This window comes from Tachyglossus aculeatus, chromosome X1, assembly GCF_015852505.1.
Source record: "Tachyglossus aculeatus isolate mTacAcu1 chromosome X1, mTacAcu1.pri, whole genome shotgun sequence".
NCBI classification, from domain to species: domain Eukaryota; kingdom Metazoa; phylum Chordata; class Mammalia; order Monotremata; family Tachyglossidae; genus Tachyglossus; species Tachyglossus aculeatus.
In genome coordinates this window covers 23,137,180-23,153,378 of record NC_052101.1, presented here as the reverse complement: position 1 = coordinate 23,153,378, position 16,199 = coordinate 23,137,180, and the positions used below count along the sequence as shown (strand labels likewise).

The following is a 16,199-nucleotide window of genomic DNA, read 5'->3' as shown; positions in this document are numbered from 1 at the left end:
CAAGATGGCTGATACTTGAGACAGCCAAGATTGTGGCCATACCAGAGGCTTCATCAAGATGGTTTTAGACTGTGAGCCCACTGTTGGGTAGGGACTGTCTCTATATGTTGCCAATTTGTACTTCCCAAGTGCTTAGTACAGTGCTCTGCATACAGTAAGCGCTCAATAAATACAATTGATGATGATGGCTGGCTCACATGCACATCCTTTCCCTCATCTGTGTCTGGGAGCCATCTTTAGTTTTCTCTATCAAAGAAGCAACCTTTGCTCCCTAACCCTGCCTTAACCACTCCCTCACAGCCCCACAAAATGAAAGGAATCATAAAAGTTGTGTCCTTTTATAATCTTTTTTTAAAATTTATGTAAATTGTGAGGTGAAGTAGGTTGGGGAGAAACTGGGGTCTGGGCTTGTCCTCCACCCCTCCCAGCCCCCACCTTCACCGCAGCAATGACAGTATTCTTAATTGTGCTGTAATTTCCCTTTGTGGCCAGTGGAGTGAATTCAGAGTAAGTCTTCAGTTCCCTAAAGTAAGATATGTTCTTAAGATAGGGAAGCTGCTTCAAGCAGGAGCTTGTTGCTTGTAAGAAAGAGCCCCCCACACTGGGAGTCAGGAGACCTAGTTTCAAATTCCACCACCACTGTGCCTGCTGTGTGACCTTGGGCAAGTCACTTAACTCTTCTGTTCCTCAATTTCCTCATCTGTAAAATGGAGATAAAACACCTGTTCTCCCTCTCCCTTAGACTATGAGCCCCATGAGGAACAGGGACTGGGCCTGATCTGCTTATATTTTATCTACCCTGGGGTTTAGTATAATGCTTGACATATAGTTAGTGCTGAGCAAATACCGTAATTTATGGACTGTTTATACCTTTGTCAGTACTTTGAGCCCAAGAACTCCATTTTGCCTTGACTCTGATGGTTGATCCTGTCAGGTAGCTTCCAGGGGCACCGTTTGGGGTTGCAGGACTCAGATTTCAGACTGTTGTTTGAAAGTACCAGAGTCACTAGATGAAGAGAACACTCACCCATACTCTCTAGCATGGGGTTGCAGCCGGGTGCCATTTCATTTTTGTAATATTATTATTGCTAATACTACTACTAATAATAATGGTTCTTGTTAAGCCTTGCTTATGCCCCAAGCACTGCGCAAGATTATTGGGTCAGTCACAGATCCTGCCCCTCTCAGGGTCACAGATGGAGAGTTTCCAGGACTCTACCAGCCTTGACTATGGGAGGGAAAGTCAAGCAGAGGCATATCCATTCCATTCCTAGCTTGGGCAGTGGCTAGCGAGTGGAAGGCAATCTGCTAGAAGTCAAAATTCACCTTTCTGGGCAGCAGTGGCATGGGACAGAGTTGAGGGTAGGAACTCGAGTTTGCTTGCAGAAGAAGGCAATGAAAGTCACTTCTGTATTTTTGCCAAGAAAACTCTATGGATATGATTGCAGATGGGGCGTTCTGAGAGAGACGTGTCCATGGTGTCGCTATGGGTCGGAGATGACTCAACAGCGTAAGACAGATCACAGTTCCTGTCCTACACGGGGTTCACAGTTTAAGAATGAGGGAGAGCCCAGTATTTCATCACCATTTTACAGATGAGGAAATTAAGGCTTAGAAAAAATGATGTCAAAGGTTAACCAGCAGGCAAGTGGCAGAGCTGGGATTAGAACCCAGGTCCACTGACTTCCAGCCCCAGGCTCTTACCTCTTCAACATCCCAAATGATGTTACAATTCACAAAATTGGTGTGTGTCTTGTATCCTTCTAAAGGATGATTTGGTTTTTTTAGCTCATCTCTTGTTTGGGGCCAGTTAAAATAAGGGCATTTTAATAAGAGCTGTGAAAGAAACTGGAATTGCTCCAGTGAGCAGGGTATTGAGCACAAAGGTCAGGGCAGGATTAATAAGAATCTTCTAAATGCAAATAATGTTCCATTTTCTTTTGAACAAAAAACTCTTGTTTGAAAAGCAGAAAATGGAATTATGAGAAAATATGACTTTTTTTACTGATTTAGGCTATATGCAAGTACTTATGAAGTTGAATTTATACACCAAGATGCATGTTTCTTGGCCTTAAAAATTGGAAAAGGGGAAAAAATGAAATGCATAATCTCTGAAAAGTATTGTATGTCTTTCCTGAGAAGCAAACCAGTCATAGTAAAATAAAAAAAAAACTTATTTTAAAAATTAAACTATTTTTTTGTTTCCCGGTCTTTTCTGTGGGCTTCTGCTCAATTAATGATATTTATTGAGCACTTACTGTTTGAGCACTAACTGGGCTAAATCAGGCTCAATTCTCCGCTGGCTTGCTCTAGCACCCAAACCTTCTACTCTCAAAAGTAAACATCCAAGACAGACTTGGCTCCTTGATTTATGCCTTGTTATCTTCATCTATGTTTACCAAAGGCTGTAAATGACTTCAAGATATTTAATGCCTTAAGTCTGCTACACTGCTCTGTTTAAGGAAAATGAGCCCAGTTCTTGTTTATTGGCTTAGGCCGGGGGTAAAAACAGGAAATTACCTTATAAAGCCATGGCCCAAAATAAATTATTGGTGGTGAGCTGGGGTCTGAAAAGGACAGATGCATGGTATATTCCATGTTTCAGGGAAATGCAATCTTGAGGCATTGTCCAGAGCACACCACGGGATGTAAATCACATGCACAAACACAGCACTCAACCATGAAGGAATGGCTTGTGGTCTGTCTGAACTTTTTTGTGGTGGGTTGAATTCCATTTTCATTTTCTATTTTTCTTTTTTCTTTGAAGTTGATACAAGGAGGAAGGAATTGATGATATTTGGACCTCTCTGAGAGGCCACGTAATGTTGCACTGATGACAAACATGAGTGAATTACTGGAGTTTGAAAAATAGCTTTGGGAATTGTGAGCCGATACTGAATGACTCAAAGCCAGAACTTTCACCTGCTGAGCACTGAAGATTAACTAATGGGGATCAGGGAGCCCCAGAAGCTGTTCCCCAGGTAGGAAATCCAGGAATCAAAGTTCAGTTTTTGCCTGCGCATATTATTATTATTGCTATAGATAGAATTAAGCACTTCCTATTTCCCGAGCATTGGGGTAGATAAAACAATCAGGTCAGACAGAGTCCTTGTCTCACATGGGGTTCACAGTCTCAGTAGAAAGGAGAACAGCTATTGGAACCCCATTTTAAAGATGAAGAAACTGAAGTACAGAGAAGTTAATTGACTTCTTCAAAGTTACACAGCAGGCAGAGCCAGGATTAGAACCCAGGTCTCCTGAATCCCAGGCCTATGTACTTTCCAATAGGCAACACTGCTTCTCTAGCCCTGTGTTTCTGGATCAGAGTCTCATAGTCATGTTCAACTCAGTTCTACAGGGTTTTCTTGGAAGCATTACATTTTTACAATATTTAAATGCTGTACAGTAAGTGCTGGGGTAGATACAAGCTAATCATGTTGGACACAGTCCCTGTCCCAAATGAGGTGCTCAGTCTCAGTCCCCATTTTACAGATGAGGTAACTGAGGCACAGAGAGGTTGTGACTTCCCTGGGTCACAGCAGAGAAGTGGCAGAGCTTCAATTAGAACCCAGGTCCTTCCAACTCCCAGGACCATGCTCTATCTGGGCCATGCTCTATCTATTTAAACTTTCTTTAAAGTTTTAAGAAAACTTTAAAGTTGTCTGTGCCTTAATACAGTGTTAAGTGCTTGGTACAATGCTTTGCACACAGTAGTGCTCAATAAATAGCATTGATTAACTTACTGATTCACTAATCAACCAGCATGTCTGTTGATATTTTTCTTTTTAAAAATAAGTTTGTCCATAACTCAACCAACAGCTCCAAATCCAAAATTTCCACACCATCTGTATTCTTCCTTTCTGTAATCACAGATGCCTTGCACAGACTAGTGCAGGCCCCTCACCCCTTCAGCCGGAGTCCAGAGACCCCTGGAGACCTGTTGATTAGTCAGAGGAGGCATTGCCCTTCACCTGTCCTTTGGGTTGTGGACTTTGCACCCTGATGGAAGCCCTGAGCTCAGACCCTGGCCAGTTAGCCATTCATTGCCTGGATTGGGACAAGAGGTTAATTACAGGCCATTGCACAAATTGACTGTCCCTTTCCTTCCATTAGAATGACAATTTGCTAAATAGGACAGATTCAATGGGATGGAGCCATGGAATTTGGGGAGGATATAAAAGTGATGGGTGATTGAGAGAAAAGACTTGTCAGTGAATCCCCTGAGCTCACGCTCCCTGCCCTGTCCTCAGTGAAAGATTCAGGGGAGAGTAGAAGAGCTGGCCCAAAACTTCCCAAAATCAGGAAGTTTTATGCTCTCCATATTAAGCACACAGCTGAGGAGGAGCCAGATGCTATTGTTCAGCCTCAAAACCAATTTTCTCAGTATCATCTTTCTGGAAAAACTCAGAAATGGTTCACTAACTGAAAAATATTACACCCAGAATCAGATTTCCTGAATGATTTTCCTTCCCAGGGAAATTCTGAAAATGTCACTAAGAATGAGGCCCTGAAGTTCAGTTGAGATCAGAGCCCCTCCTCCTCACTCATCCCTATTCCTAGCCAATAAAGTGGCATTAATTGTGGATGGATTTTGAGGTGAATTTTAACCTATGTTCTCCTTTGCTGAGGTAAGTCGTCTTAGTTGGAGGGACACAGGGAGCAAAATGTAAAATTGGGACTGCCTCACTTTTTTCTTAACTCACAGTGCCATCCCATAGTGAGAAGTTGCTCACTGATTAACAGAGAATATAATTTCAAATATATATCTTGGAAATAAGTGGCAGTACATTATTTTCAAATTTCCCCCAAAAGGAGTTAAGCCTACACTGGGAACAGCATTTGGCCTTATCATTTTTCAAAGAAAATAAACTGAGATTTTCAATCATTTGCACTCTAGATAGGCTTCTACTGTATTATCTACTGTAATTTATTTTAATTAACAGGCATGATGGTTAATTAGGCAGCAACATTGAATGAATAAGCAGATGGGTGGAGTTCCTCCTTTTCCCTGGATAATTTTTGTAGGTTTACAATTTGTAGGATTACAAAGGCAGCCCCTGGTCCCATATGGGACTGTGTCCAATCTGCATAAATTAAATCTACTCCAGCACTTGGAATAGTACTTGGCACACAGTAAATGCTTAACAAACACCGCATATGTTATTGTTATTGAGGAGTGTATTCAGTATTCAAAGAACGTTTAAAGTGATGATCGTCTTGGAATTTCAGATTTCTGTCCTAGTGCCGCTGGGACTTTTTTTTTATGGCAGTAGTTAAGCACTTTCTATGTGCCAGGCCCTGTACTAAGCACAAGGCTAGATACAAGCTAATCAGGTTGGACAAAGTCTGTCATTTGCAACTCAGTCTTAATCTCCATTTTACAGATGAGGTAACTGAGGCACAGAGAAATTCAGTGATTTGCCCAAGGTGACACAACCGACAAGTGGTGGAGCCAGGTCCTCCTGACTTCCAGGCTCATGTTCTATCCCTCCTTCCCCTTCTTCCTCTTCTATCTTTCCAAGCAGTATCTCTAGAGGAGATCTGCCTTCTCTCAAAATCCAACCCCTCCATCTGCCCATCTGACCCCACTCCTTCACACCTTACCAAAACATGTGCCCCCTCCCTTCTTCCCTCCCTAACTGCCATCTTCAGCTGTTGCAGTCCAATGACTTCTTTCAAACATACCCATTACCCCCGTCCTAAAAAACAACAAAAAAAAACCCCTTGACGCCATGGTTCCCTCCAGTTATCGCCTCATCTGCCCCCATACCATTCAACTTCAAACTGCTTGAGCAAACTGTCTCGTTCCTCTCCTTCAGTTCTTTCCTTGATCCCCTGCAATCTGGCTTCACTCCATAGACACTGACCTCTCGAAGGCCACCAATGATCTTCTTGCCAGCGACATCTACTCCATCTTAATCCTCCTCAACCTCGCAGCTGCCTTCAGCACTGTTGACCACCTCCTTCTCCTGTAAAAATGATCCAACCTCAGCTTAACTGACACTGTCCTCCTTGTTCTCCTCTCCAGGATGCTCATTCTCGGTCTCTTTCTCAGTCTCCTTCTCTGCCTCCCACTGCCTGTGGGAGTCTCTCAAGGTTCAGTTCTGGGTCCCCTTCTATTCTTCATCTACACCCACTCCCTTGGAGAACTCATTCACTCACATGACAACCTCCACCTCAGTGCAGATGATACCCAAATCTACATCTCCAGTCCTGATCTCTCTCCCTCTCTGCAGTCTCACATTTCCTCCTGCTTTTGAAATTTCTACTTGGTTGTCCTTCCGTCACTTCAAACTTAACATGCCTGAAACAGAACTGTTTATCATCCCACCCAAAACATTTCCATCCTTTGACTTTCCTATCCTTTTATATGGCACCACCATTCCTTCCTGTTTCACAAGCCCATAACGTTGGCCATTATCCTTGACATCTGTCTCAAGCCCGTTGTTGGGTAGGGACCATCTCTATATGTTGAAGAATTGTACTTCCCAAGAACAATTGAGCGCACACAGTAAGCGCTCAATAAATACGATTGAATGGATGAATTAATTCAACTCACATATTCAAAATGTCACTAAATCCAATCAGTTCAACCTTCAAAATATCACTAAAATCCAGTTTCCTCTCCATCCAAATTGCTACCACATTAATACAATTGCTCATCCTCTCCCTCCTTGACTATTTCATTAGCCTCCTTGTTGACCTCCCAGCCTCCAGTCTGTCCTTACTCCAGTTCATACTTCACTCTGCCGCCCAGATTGTTCTTCTACCAAAACATTCAGGACATGTTTCCCCACTCCTCAAGAACCTTCAGAAGCTGCTCACCCACCTCTGCATCAAACAGAAACTCCTTACCATCGATTCTTAAAGCATTGAATCACCTTTCCCCCTCCAACCTCACCTCACTACTCCCCTACTACAACCCAGCCAACACACTTCATTCTTCTAATTCTAACCTTCTCACTGTGCCTTGATCTTGTCTTTCTTCCTGCTGACTTCTTGCCTGGTATACCCTCCCACCTCATTTCTGATAGACAATGATTCTCCCCCTCTTCAAAGCCTTAATCTCTTCTAGGAGACCTTTCCTGATTTGTCATCTTTTCCTTTTCTTCATCTTCCTCTGTGTCACCCTGACTTGCTCCCTTTATTCATCCCCTCCTTCCAGCCCCACAACAATTATGTACATAGCTGTAATTTATTTATTTGTATTAATGTCTGTCTCCCTCCCTATACTATAAGCTCGCTGTGGCCAGGGAATGTCTGTTTATTGTTACACTGTACTCCCAAGAGCTTAGTACAGTGCTCTGTATACAGTAAGCACTCAATAAATACAATTGACTGAACGACTAGGCCGCACTGCTTCTCCTATGTGGTTTTCAGTGCTCATCTCCTAGGCAGCTGAGCCCCCTCCTTCCTCTCCCCCTCCCCATCCCCCCTGCCCTTCCTCCTTCCCCTCCCCACAGCACCTGTATATATGTTTGTACAGATTTATTACTCTTTTTTGCTTGTACATATTTACTATTCTATTTCATTTTGTTAATTTGTTTTGTTGTCTGTCTCCCCCTTCTAGACTGTGAGGCTGTTGTTGGGTAGGGACCGTCTATATGTTGCCAACTTGTACTTCCCAAGTGCTTAGTACAGTGCTCTGTGCACAGTAAGCACTCAATAAATTCAATTGAATGAATGAAAAGGTAGGTCTAGAGCACCCTCCACTGCCAATCAGAGAGTGCCAAGGACAAGTAATCACCACTCCCAGCTGACTTGGTCAGGCCAAGCAAGATTGCCCTCTGAAGACACAGGAAACAACTTGGCTGGATGGAAATTGTTCCTGAAATAAAGTAGCAGTGTTGAATCAACTTATCAAGAAACTACCTATAACAATTATGTATATGTTGATAACATTATTTACTTGTATTGGTGGTCACACAGACCACCTCTAGTCCATGAGCTCATTGTGGGCAGAGAATGTCACTCTTTATTGTTGTATTGTACTTTCCCAAATGCTTAGTGCAGTGTTCTGCACATAGTAAGCTCTTAATAAATGTGATTGAATGAATGAACCTTGCTGCCCCCAGAGCTCGTATGGGAAAAATTGAAATTCCCACAATTTTCCTCAGTAACCAAGTCCAGTGTTGTGCAATCCTCAGACTGCAGCTTCCTCTGTTCTCAGAGAAGTAAAGTCACTGAAGGCTGAGCTCACTTTGATCACCCACTGCACATTTGATGACTGCTGGTAGGTGCTTTCTCCAACTTTCCACTGTCTTTCACCTATCCTATTCCTCAGCCATTTAGGCGGATTTGGGGTGATTGCTTTGAGTCTTTGTATTATGCCTGCCATCTCGTGGTCATATATTCCCTAGGAAAGCGTCATGGTAAATCCTTGTCTGCATCTGCAGCCGAAGGAAGAGAGGGAGTGAATATTGGCCAAGCAAGTATACAGAAAGTCTTGGCCGGGTTTGATGGCCAGCGTGGTCTTTCAGAATTTCCTCACCACATGGCATCCTGTGAGAATATGAATTCAGCGTTTGAAGGCATGAAAATAAGACACTGGAAAGTGGAAATGGCTGAGAAGCAGCATGCCCTAATGGATAGAGTGTGCATCTGGGAGTCAGAAGGATGCAGGTTCTAATCTTGTTTCTGCCACTTAATAATAATGATGATGATGATGGCATTTGTTAAGCACTTAGTATGTGCAAAGCACTGTTCTAAGCTCTGGGGAGGATACAAGGTGATCAGGTTGTCCCACGTGGGACTCACTGTCTTAATCTCCCTTTTACAGATGAGGCTACTGAGGCACAGAGAAGCTAAGTGACTTGCCCAAGATCACACAGCTGACAACTGGTGGAGCTGGGATTTGAACCCATGACCTCTGACTCCCAAGCCTGTGCTCTTTTCACTGAGCCACGCTGCTTCTCTTTCCACTGAGCCACTTGTCTGCTTTGAGACCTTGGGGAAGTCACATAGCTTCTCAGGGCCTCAGTTACCTCATCTGCAAAATGGAGATTAAGATTATGAGCCCCATGAGGGACAGTGTCCAACCAAATTAGCTGGAATCAACCCAGCGCTTAGTACAGTGCCTGGCAGGCACATAGTAGGTGCTTAACAAATACCATAAAAAAATACACAGGAGGACGAGACAGAGCAACAGAAAGGTAAAAGGACCTGGAGAATGGGTGAAGAGAGCCAGAGAAAAAAGGAAGGATTCTAGGAAAGGGAAAAAGGAGACAGGAGGAGTAAAAATGCAGTAACTGGATGGATGAGTACTGCTAATATATGTCTGAGGATACACGAATAAACTATTACTTTATGATTCTTTTTATGGTATTTAAGCACTTACTATGTGCCAGGCACTGTACTAAACACTGGGGTAAATAAAGCTAATTATGTTGGACACAGTCCCTGTTCCATGTAGGGATCATAGTCTTAATCCCCATTTTACAGATGAGATAACTGAGGCATGGAGAAGATAAGTGATTTACCCAATGTCACACAGCAGAGTGGAGCTGGGATTAGAATCCAAGTCCTTCTGACTCTCAGCTCTGTGCTCTATCCATTAGGTAATGCTGCTCCTCAATTCAATAAGAAGTGGCAAAGAATAGGGAAATAATATTAATTTCCCACCTCGGATCAAAATGCATCTGCAGCACTGAGGAATCTCCCGGAGGAGATCCTCTGTATGCTGAAAAAGCTTAGATTATTTTTATCCTTGTTTATGCAGAGATTTTAGGGAGAATATTTCCATTGTAAGAGTTCAGTGTGGCTTTAGTCCCATCCTCAGGACAGATGGGGAGTGGGTGGCTTGCTGTATAAATTTTTAATTATTGCACAGTAAAAATATTTGCTTTCAGGAGCTGGAAGCAGTTGCTGGTAGGGGAGTGCTGCTTACCAAAGCTGCCAGACTTCATTCTAATGAGTACAGAAATAAAGTCTGATTAAATCAAATTCCCTGTAGTATGGAACCACTTAAATAAATGTTTCATATTGTTTGCATGATGCTCTTAAAATGTAACAGCTGCTTATGTAACCATTACAGTGGACGTAAATCATTTATTACCATTATGGCCGTCATAGCAACACGGGGCTCCACTCCTTCTTCCGCTGACATTTTTATTACTAGGGATTTTCAGAAGCGATATTCAGTTTCACCCCACATGTACAGGATTGGGTGAGAGAACATGGTATTTAGAGTAATAAAGGGAATTGTAGTGTGTGACTCCTGAGGCTGGTGTGTACTGAGAGGTACCAGAGTCTCAGACTGGGTTATCCATGAGTCTGAGGAGAAGGCTGTCGGGCACATATAGCCCACCACTACCACCCAAATGTGTGCAGGATCATTCCCCTGCCTCTGTGCACAACAGTTACCCAGATGGACACTTGGACAGGGAAACCATCAGTATAAACTGGCTCTCACTCTCCCATCTAGACTGTAGGCCTATCCTACAGCACTGTACTAAGCACTTGGAAGAGTACAATACAGCAGTAAACACACTGTCCTTGACCACAACAACCTTACAGTCTAGGCGGGGAGACAGAGCCGATGAAGAGCCCCACTAGCGTCTAAGCTCCTGGAGGGCAGGAAAAGTCTCCTAAGCACGTAGTACAGTGTTCTGCATATAATAAGCACTCAATAATTATTATTGATTGAGTAGGGTTAATTATCTCACATACTGAGGATATGTGCTTCATTTCTGGGACAATGTTATTCAGGCTCATATAGAAGCAGCATGGCGTAGTGGTTAGAGCACAGGCCTGCGAGTCAGAAGGTCATAGGTTCTAATCCCGGATCCACCACTTGTCTGCTGTGTGATCCTGGGCAGGTCACTTAACTTTTCTGTGCCTCTGTTCCCTCATCTGTAAAATGGGAATTAAGACTGTGAGCCCTGTGTGGAACAGGGACTTTGCCCAACCAGATTATCTTGTCTCTACCCCAGTGCTTAGAACGGTGCCTGGCACATCGTAAGCGCTGAACAAATGCTATCATTATTATTATATGTCTTATATTTCTACTTAACCTGGGCTGGATTGTGTTTTACTAAAGAGCTGTATGTTGTCTTCTGCCAGATCCTTCATAGAATTCACTAAATTCATTGAGAATCAGTGTGGCTTAGAGGATAGAGCATGGGCCCAGAAGTCATGAGGATGTGGGTTCAAATCCCACTCTGCCACATGTCTGCTGTGTGACCTTGGGCAAATCAGGTCACTTCTCTGGACCTCAATTACCTCATCCGTAAAATAGGGTTAAGAGTATGAACCCCAGGTGGGACAGGGACTGTGTCCAACTTGCTTAATTTGTATCTACCCAACATTTAGAACAGTGCTTGGCACATAGCAAGTGCTTAACAGTTATCATTATTATTACAGAAAATCTACAAATTAGGTGAACATGCTCTCTGGGGAGAGCAGAGGAGATGAAATGAGAAACCTCAGGTTTGTTTTATTTATTTGAAACTCTGACTAAAATCAGTCCCCTGGGGCCAGCAGAAGCCTAGGGGAGTGTTGCCCCCTGGACTGGGGAGTGCTGAGATGCCGGCCGGGCCTAGGTCGCCTTGCATCTCTGCCTCCATCTTGACTTTAAGCATGTCCCTAGACTGTAAGCTCGTTGTGGGCAGGGAATGTGTCTGTTTTGTTGTACTCTCCCAAGCTCTCAATACAGTGCTCTGCACACAGTAAGCGTTCAATAAATATGATCGAATGAATGTTTGACTGTAAGGATGCATGCAGAGGATAGGCAGCAGGTAGGTGTCAGATCATGTCATATGATTGGCAGGGGATCAGTGAGATGCAGTGTGGCCTAGGGGAAGTCAGAGGCCCTGGGTTCTAATTCTGCTTCTGTCACTTGTCTGCTGTGACCTTGGCAAGTCACTTCTCTGTGCCTCAGCTCTTTTCTAAAATGGGGATTGAAACTCTGAGCCCCACATGGGACAGGGACTGTGTCCAACCCAATTTGCTTGTATCCACTCAATGCCTAGTACAGTTCCCGGCACATAATAAGCACTTAACAAATACCATAAAAAATGGAGGTGGGAGAATGGAAGGCCGGGTGAAGTTAGGGTCAGCTGGAACAGGGAGTCCTATCAATTGCTTGTGACTCAGCTCCAGTGGTCATTCACTATGACCTTGCCCCCATTTCCCATTTTGGGGATTCTCATGACTTCCCCACTGTAGCCACTAAAAGCTTATTGTCCATATCTTATGAGTTACCAGAAGTGCTAAAATGAGGAAGAGATTCAGTGGAAATTGATCTGGATCTTGGTTATGAGGTCGTTTTCCTTCAACTCAGCACCACAGGAGAGTGATTTCAACTCTTCAGAACTGCAGATAATTTAAAGGAGTGTGTAAGTGCAAACCTGAAAGATATGGCGTAGTTGAAGTCTACTTCTCACCCCAAAATTCAAGGTCATCTCACAAACACTGGAATCTACACTGCTGAAATGGATGTTCCTGTCTCCATCAGTTTAGAAATACCTTCCTGGGGAGACTCTGCCTTTGCAGGAAGGACAGATTACCTGAATTGGAAAAACCATGAAATAAGCTGAATATTTTAAAATTCCCTTAGTTTTTTTGTTAATTTTTCCAACCATGTCTTGGCTCCAGGGGAAATATGGCAACAGTGTTGCCAACTTGTACTTCCCAAGCGCTTAGTACAGTGCTCTGCACACAGTAAGTGCTCAATAAATATGATTGAATGAATGAACAGTGGAGTAGGTTCTGCAATGCAAAATGTTAGAAGCATTAAATAAAAAATAGTCAATTAAGTCTCAGGTTGAGATCCAGAATTAGATAAGTGGTCTTGAATACCAATTCCTCCTAGTTAATCTAGCAGACATTTGGCAGTTGGAAATGGGGCAGCTTCTAACCTCGTGGAATGGGTTTAACTCTTGTCCACTCCAAACCTTGAAAACTAAAGAAATAGTGAAGTAGGAGGAAAAGGCAGTAAAATTAAAAGGCACTTCTGCAGGCAGCCAAAACACTCTTTGTTGGAGTAACTGGACTACCCTCCTTGTGTCACTGTGAGAAAAACAGTTTTTCTGCCACACATCTCTAAAAACTAATCTTAGAATTCATTACTAGTTGCTGGCAAGGCAAAACTGAATCTTCGTTCCACAAGGCAAGGCGGTGGAATCTAATTATGTGGACCATCTAAAGTTGTATAATTTTACAGGCAATTTGGTTGTGGATATAAATGAACATAAAACTTTACAGGGAGTCTTGGCTGATATGCCAGCACAACAGAACCAAGCTTGGCAATGTTGTTTCCACTCTGTCTTCTCCCGTGCCCAGGGCCGCGTTAACTCCTGCAGGGGCCCAGTGCTAGTGGATTTTGTGGGGCCACCCACAGGAAATGGGGTGTCCTGAGTCAGTCAGTCAATCGATTGTATTTATTTAGCACCTATTGTATGTACTAAGCTCTTGGGAGAGTATAATAGAACAATAAATGGATACATTCCCCCATCTCCATACTGACCTGCTGAAGCACTCATCCACCCACTAATGGGAGCTGATCATTCATCCTTATGCCCTGGGTGTGTGTCTCTCCAATTAGCAATTCCTAATTCTCCAACCCTGTGTTGAGACTCCCCTGATGCACTATGGAGTACTAAAGGCAGTTCAAGTACCTACAGGTGATTAGCTCTGGACTAAAGATTCCTTCCAGCTTGCAGATTTTCTAAGATTTGACTTTAAGATCTGATTGATCTCTAGACTCTAAGCTCATTGTGGGCATGGAATGTGTCTGTTGTATTGAATTCTCCTTAAGCGCTTAGTACAGTGCTCTGCACACAGTAAGTCCTCAATAAATACGACAATGAATGAATATTCCAGGCCACCTCCAACTGAGATGTTTATCAATGTCTTCTACATCCACATTATGATGATCTATCCCTGACCAGTATTTTTTTAAGCAGGAAAGTATTGATAGGGATTATGAAAAAGAAGCAAGACCACCGTAGAAAGGAGGGGGAACACCTAGCAGAGGCAGCACAAAATAAGGGAAGGGAATCTGGAGGAAATAACTGGAAAATTTACTCCCAATTATGATGATAATTTTTTTAATCCAAAGATGCCTGTTGCTAAGAGATTCCTAATAGTTAAGCATCCAGTAAACCATTGTGAATTTGAGTCCCCCATTATATGAAATGATCCTGCTTCAGAAGACTTTGGAAGTGGTTGCTTATTAATTTCAGAGTCCTGGGTATAACTTGGAAAATAACTTGGAGAAGCAGTGTGGCTCAGTGGAAAAAGCATGGGCTTTGGAGTCAGAGGTCAAGGGTTCAAATCCCGGCTCCACCACTTGTCAGCTGTGTGACTTTGGGCAAGTCACTTCACTTCTCTGGGCCTCAGTTTCCCTCATCTGTAAAATGAGGATGAAGACTGTGAGCCCCACGTGGGACAACCTGATCACCTTGCAACCTTCCCAGCGCTTAGAACAGTGCTTTGCACATAGTAAGCGTTTAATAAATGCCATTATTATTATTAAAATTTCACCATCAACTTCCTAACCCTCACAGAGAGGCTACCTGAGAAGTTGCTGACTGTTGGAATGAAGAGAGGAGGAAAAGGGAGGGCGAGAGAAGTCTGCTAGAGGAGTGAACAGGAAAAGTGGCTATACTGTATTGGGGTGGGGCGGAATGTGTAGGCTTAATGATGTGGGACATGTATCTAGAATGGCTGATTCAGGGACGAGTGAAAAAGTTTGGCCTGCCAATTCTAAAATAAAGTTTGGAGAATCACCCTCAAGCTGCGTTTTGTAAAAAAACAATACTACAAAAAAAAGAATCAATCAGTGGTATTTGAGTGCTTATTATGTGCAAAACTCCCTACTAAAGTCTTAAAGAAAACAATACAAAGAATAGCAGACATTTCCCTTCCCATAATGAGTTTACAGTCTAGAGACAAAACAAGCAACTCTGCTCTCTGGGTTGCATGAGTGCACTGAAGTTCTCTTTGGAAATTACTGAACCAGCAAGGGGGCTTTTGGAAAGACCTGGGGGAAATGGTTAGTGAAATGACATGTAATGTATTTATATTAATGTCTGCCTCCCCCTCTAGACTGTAAGTTCATGTGGGCAGGGATTGGCTGATGACTGACTCTGGCTTTTGGCCTGATCCTCAGTGTCCGCACAAACATGGGCACTGAGAATAGCTGTCCTAGGACATTTCCTGCTGCAGGGGTCACTTTCGGCTCACACACAGATTCAGGATCCTCCTCACCTCTCTAGGTGCCTTTAGTGTGTGTTGGGTTTTTTTTAATGGTATTTGTTATGTGCGTAGTATGTTCCAGGCACAGTACTAAGCATTAGGGTAGATAATCAGGTTGGACACATCATGTCCCACATGGGGCTCACAGTCTTAATCCCCATTTTACAGATAACAGGTCCAGAGAAGTTATGTGACTTGTCCAAGGTCACAGAGCAGATAAGTGGCAAAGCCGGGATGAGAATTCACATCTTTCTGAATTTCAGGACTTTGCTCTATCCACTAGGCCAAGTTGCTTCTCATCATATGGTTCTTATGCATAATTAGGGTATGGATGGGCCATACCCAGTACCTTTTAAGAATAGTACGGGTTTAGGATTCAGAGGTCATGGGTTCTAATCCTTGCTCCACCACTTGTCTGCTGTGTGACTTTGGGCAAATCACTTCACTTCTTTGTGCCTCAGTTACCTCATCTTTATGATGGGAATTAAGACTGTGAGCCCCATGTGGGACAACCTAATCACCTTGTATCCCCCCAGTGCTTACAGCAGTGCTTTGTACATAGTAAGTGCTTAGCAAATACCATCATTATTATAATTATCATTATTATAGTATTTTTGTGACATTTAAGTGCTTACTATGTACCAAGTACTGTTCAAGTAGATGCAAGATTATCAGGTTGGACACAATCCCTATTCCACATAGTCTAGGTAGGAAGAAGTAGGATTGAGTCCCCATTTTACAGATGAGAAAATTAACGCATGGAGAAGTTGTGACTTACCCAAAGTCACACAGCAGACAAGTGGCAGAGCCAAGATTCGAGCCCAAGCCTCCTAACTCCCAAGCTCATGATCTTTCTACTTGTTACTAGATCACACCGCTTCTAAGTGCTTGCTTACTCTATGTACCAAAGAGCTGGGGAGGACGTAAAATAATCAGTTTGAACATTATCCCTGACACAGGACCTGCAACCTCAGAGGGAAGGAGAGCCAATATTCATTGTC

The 16,199-nt window shown here is 43.2% G+C and overlaps 1 non-coding gene across 1 annotated transcript; it reads left to right on the top strand.

Moving 5' to 3' along the window:
* Positions 1 to 1,178: 1,178 nt before the first annotated feature.
* LOC119920307 lies at positions 1,179 to 1,316 on the top strand. The gene has a single exon (XR_005448063.1). It is a non-coding gene; the product is annotated as a small nucleolar RNA SNORA7 (small nucleolar RNA).
* Positions 1,317 to 16,199: the final 14,883 nt, after the last annotated feature.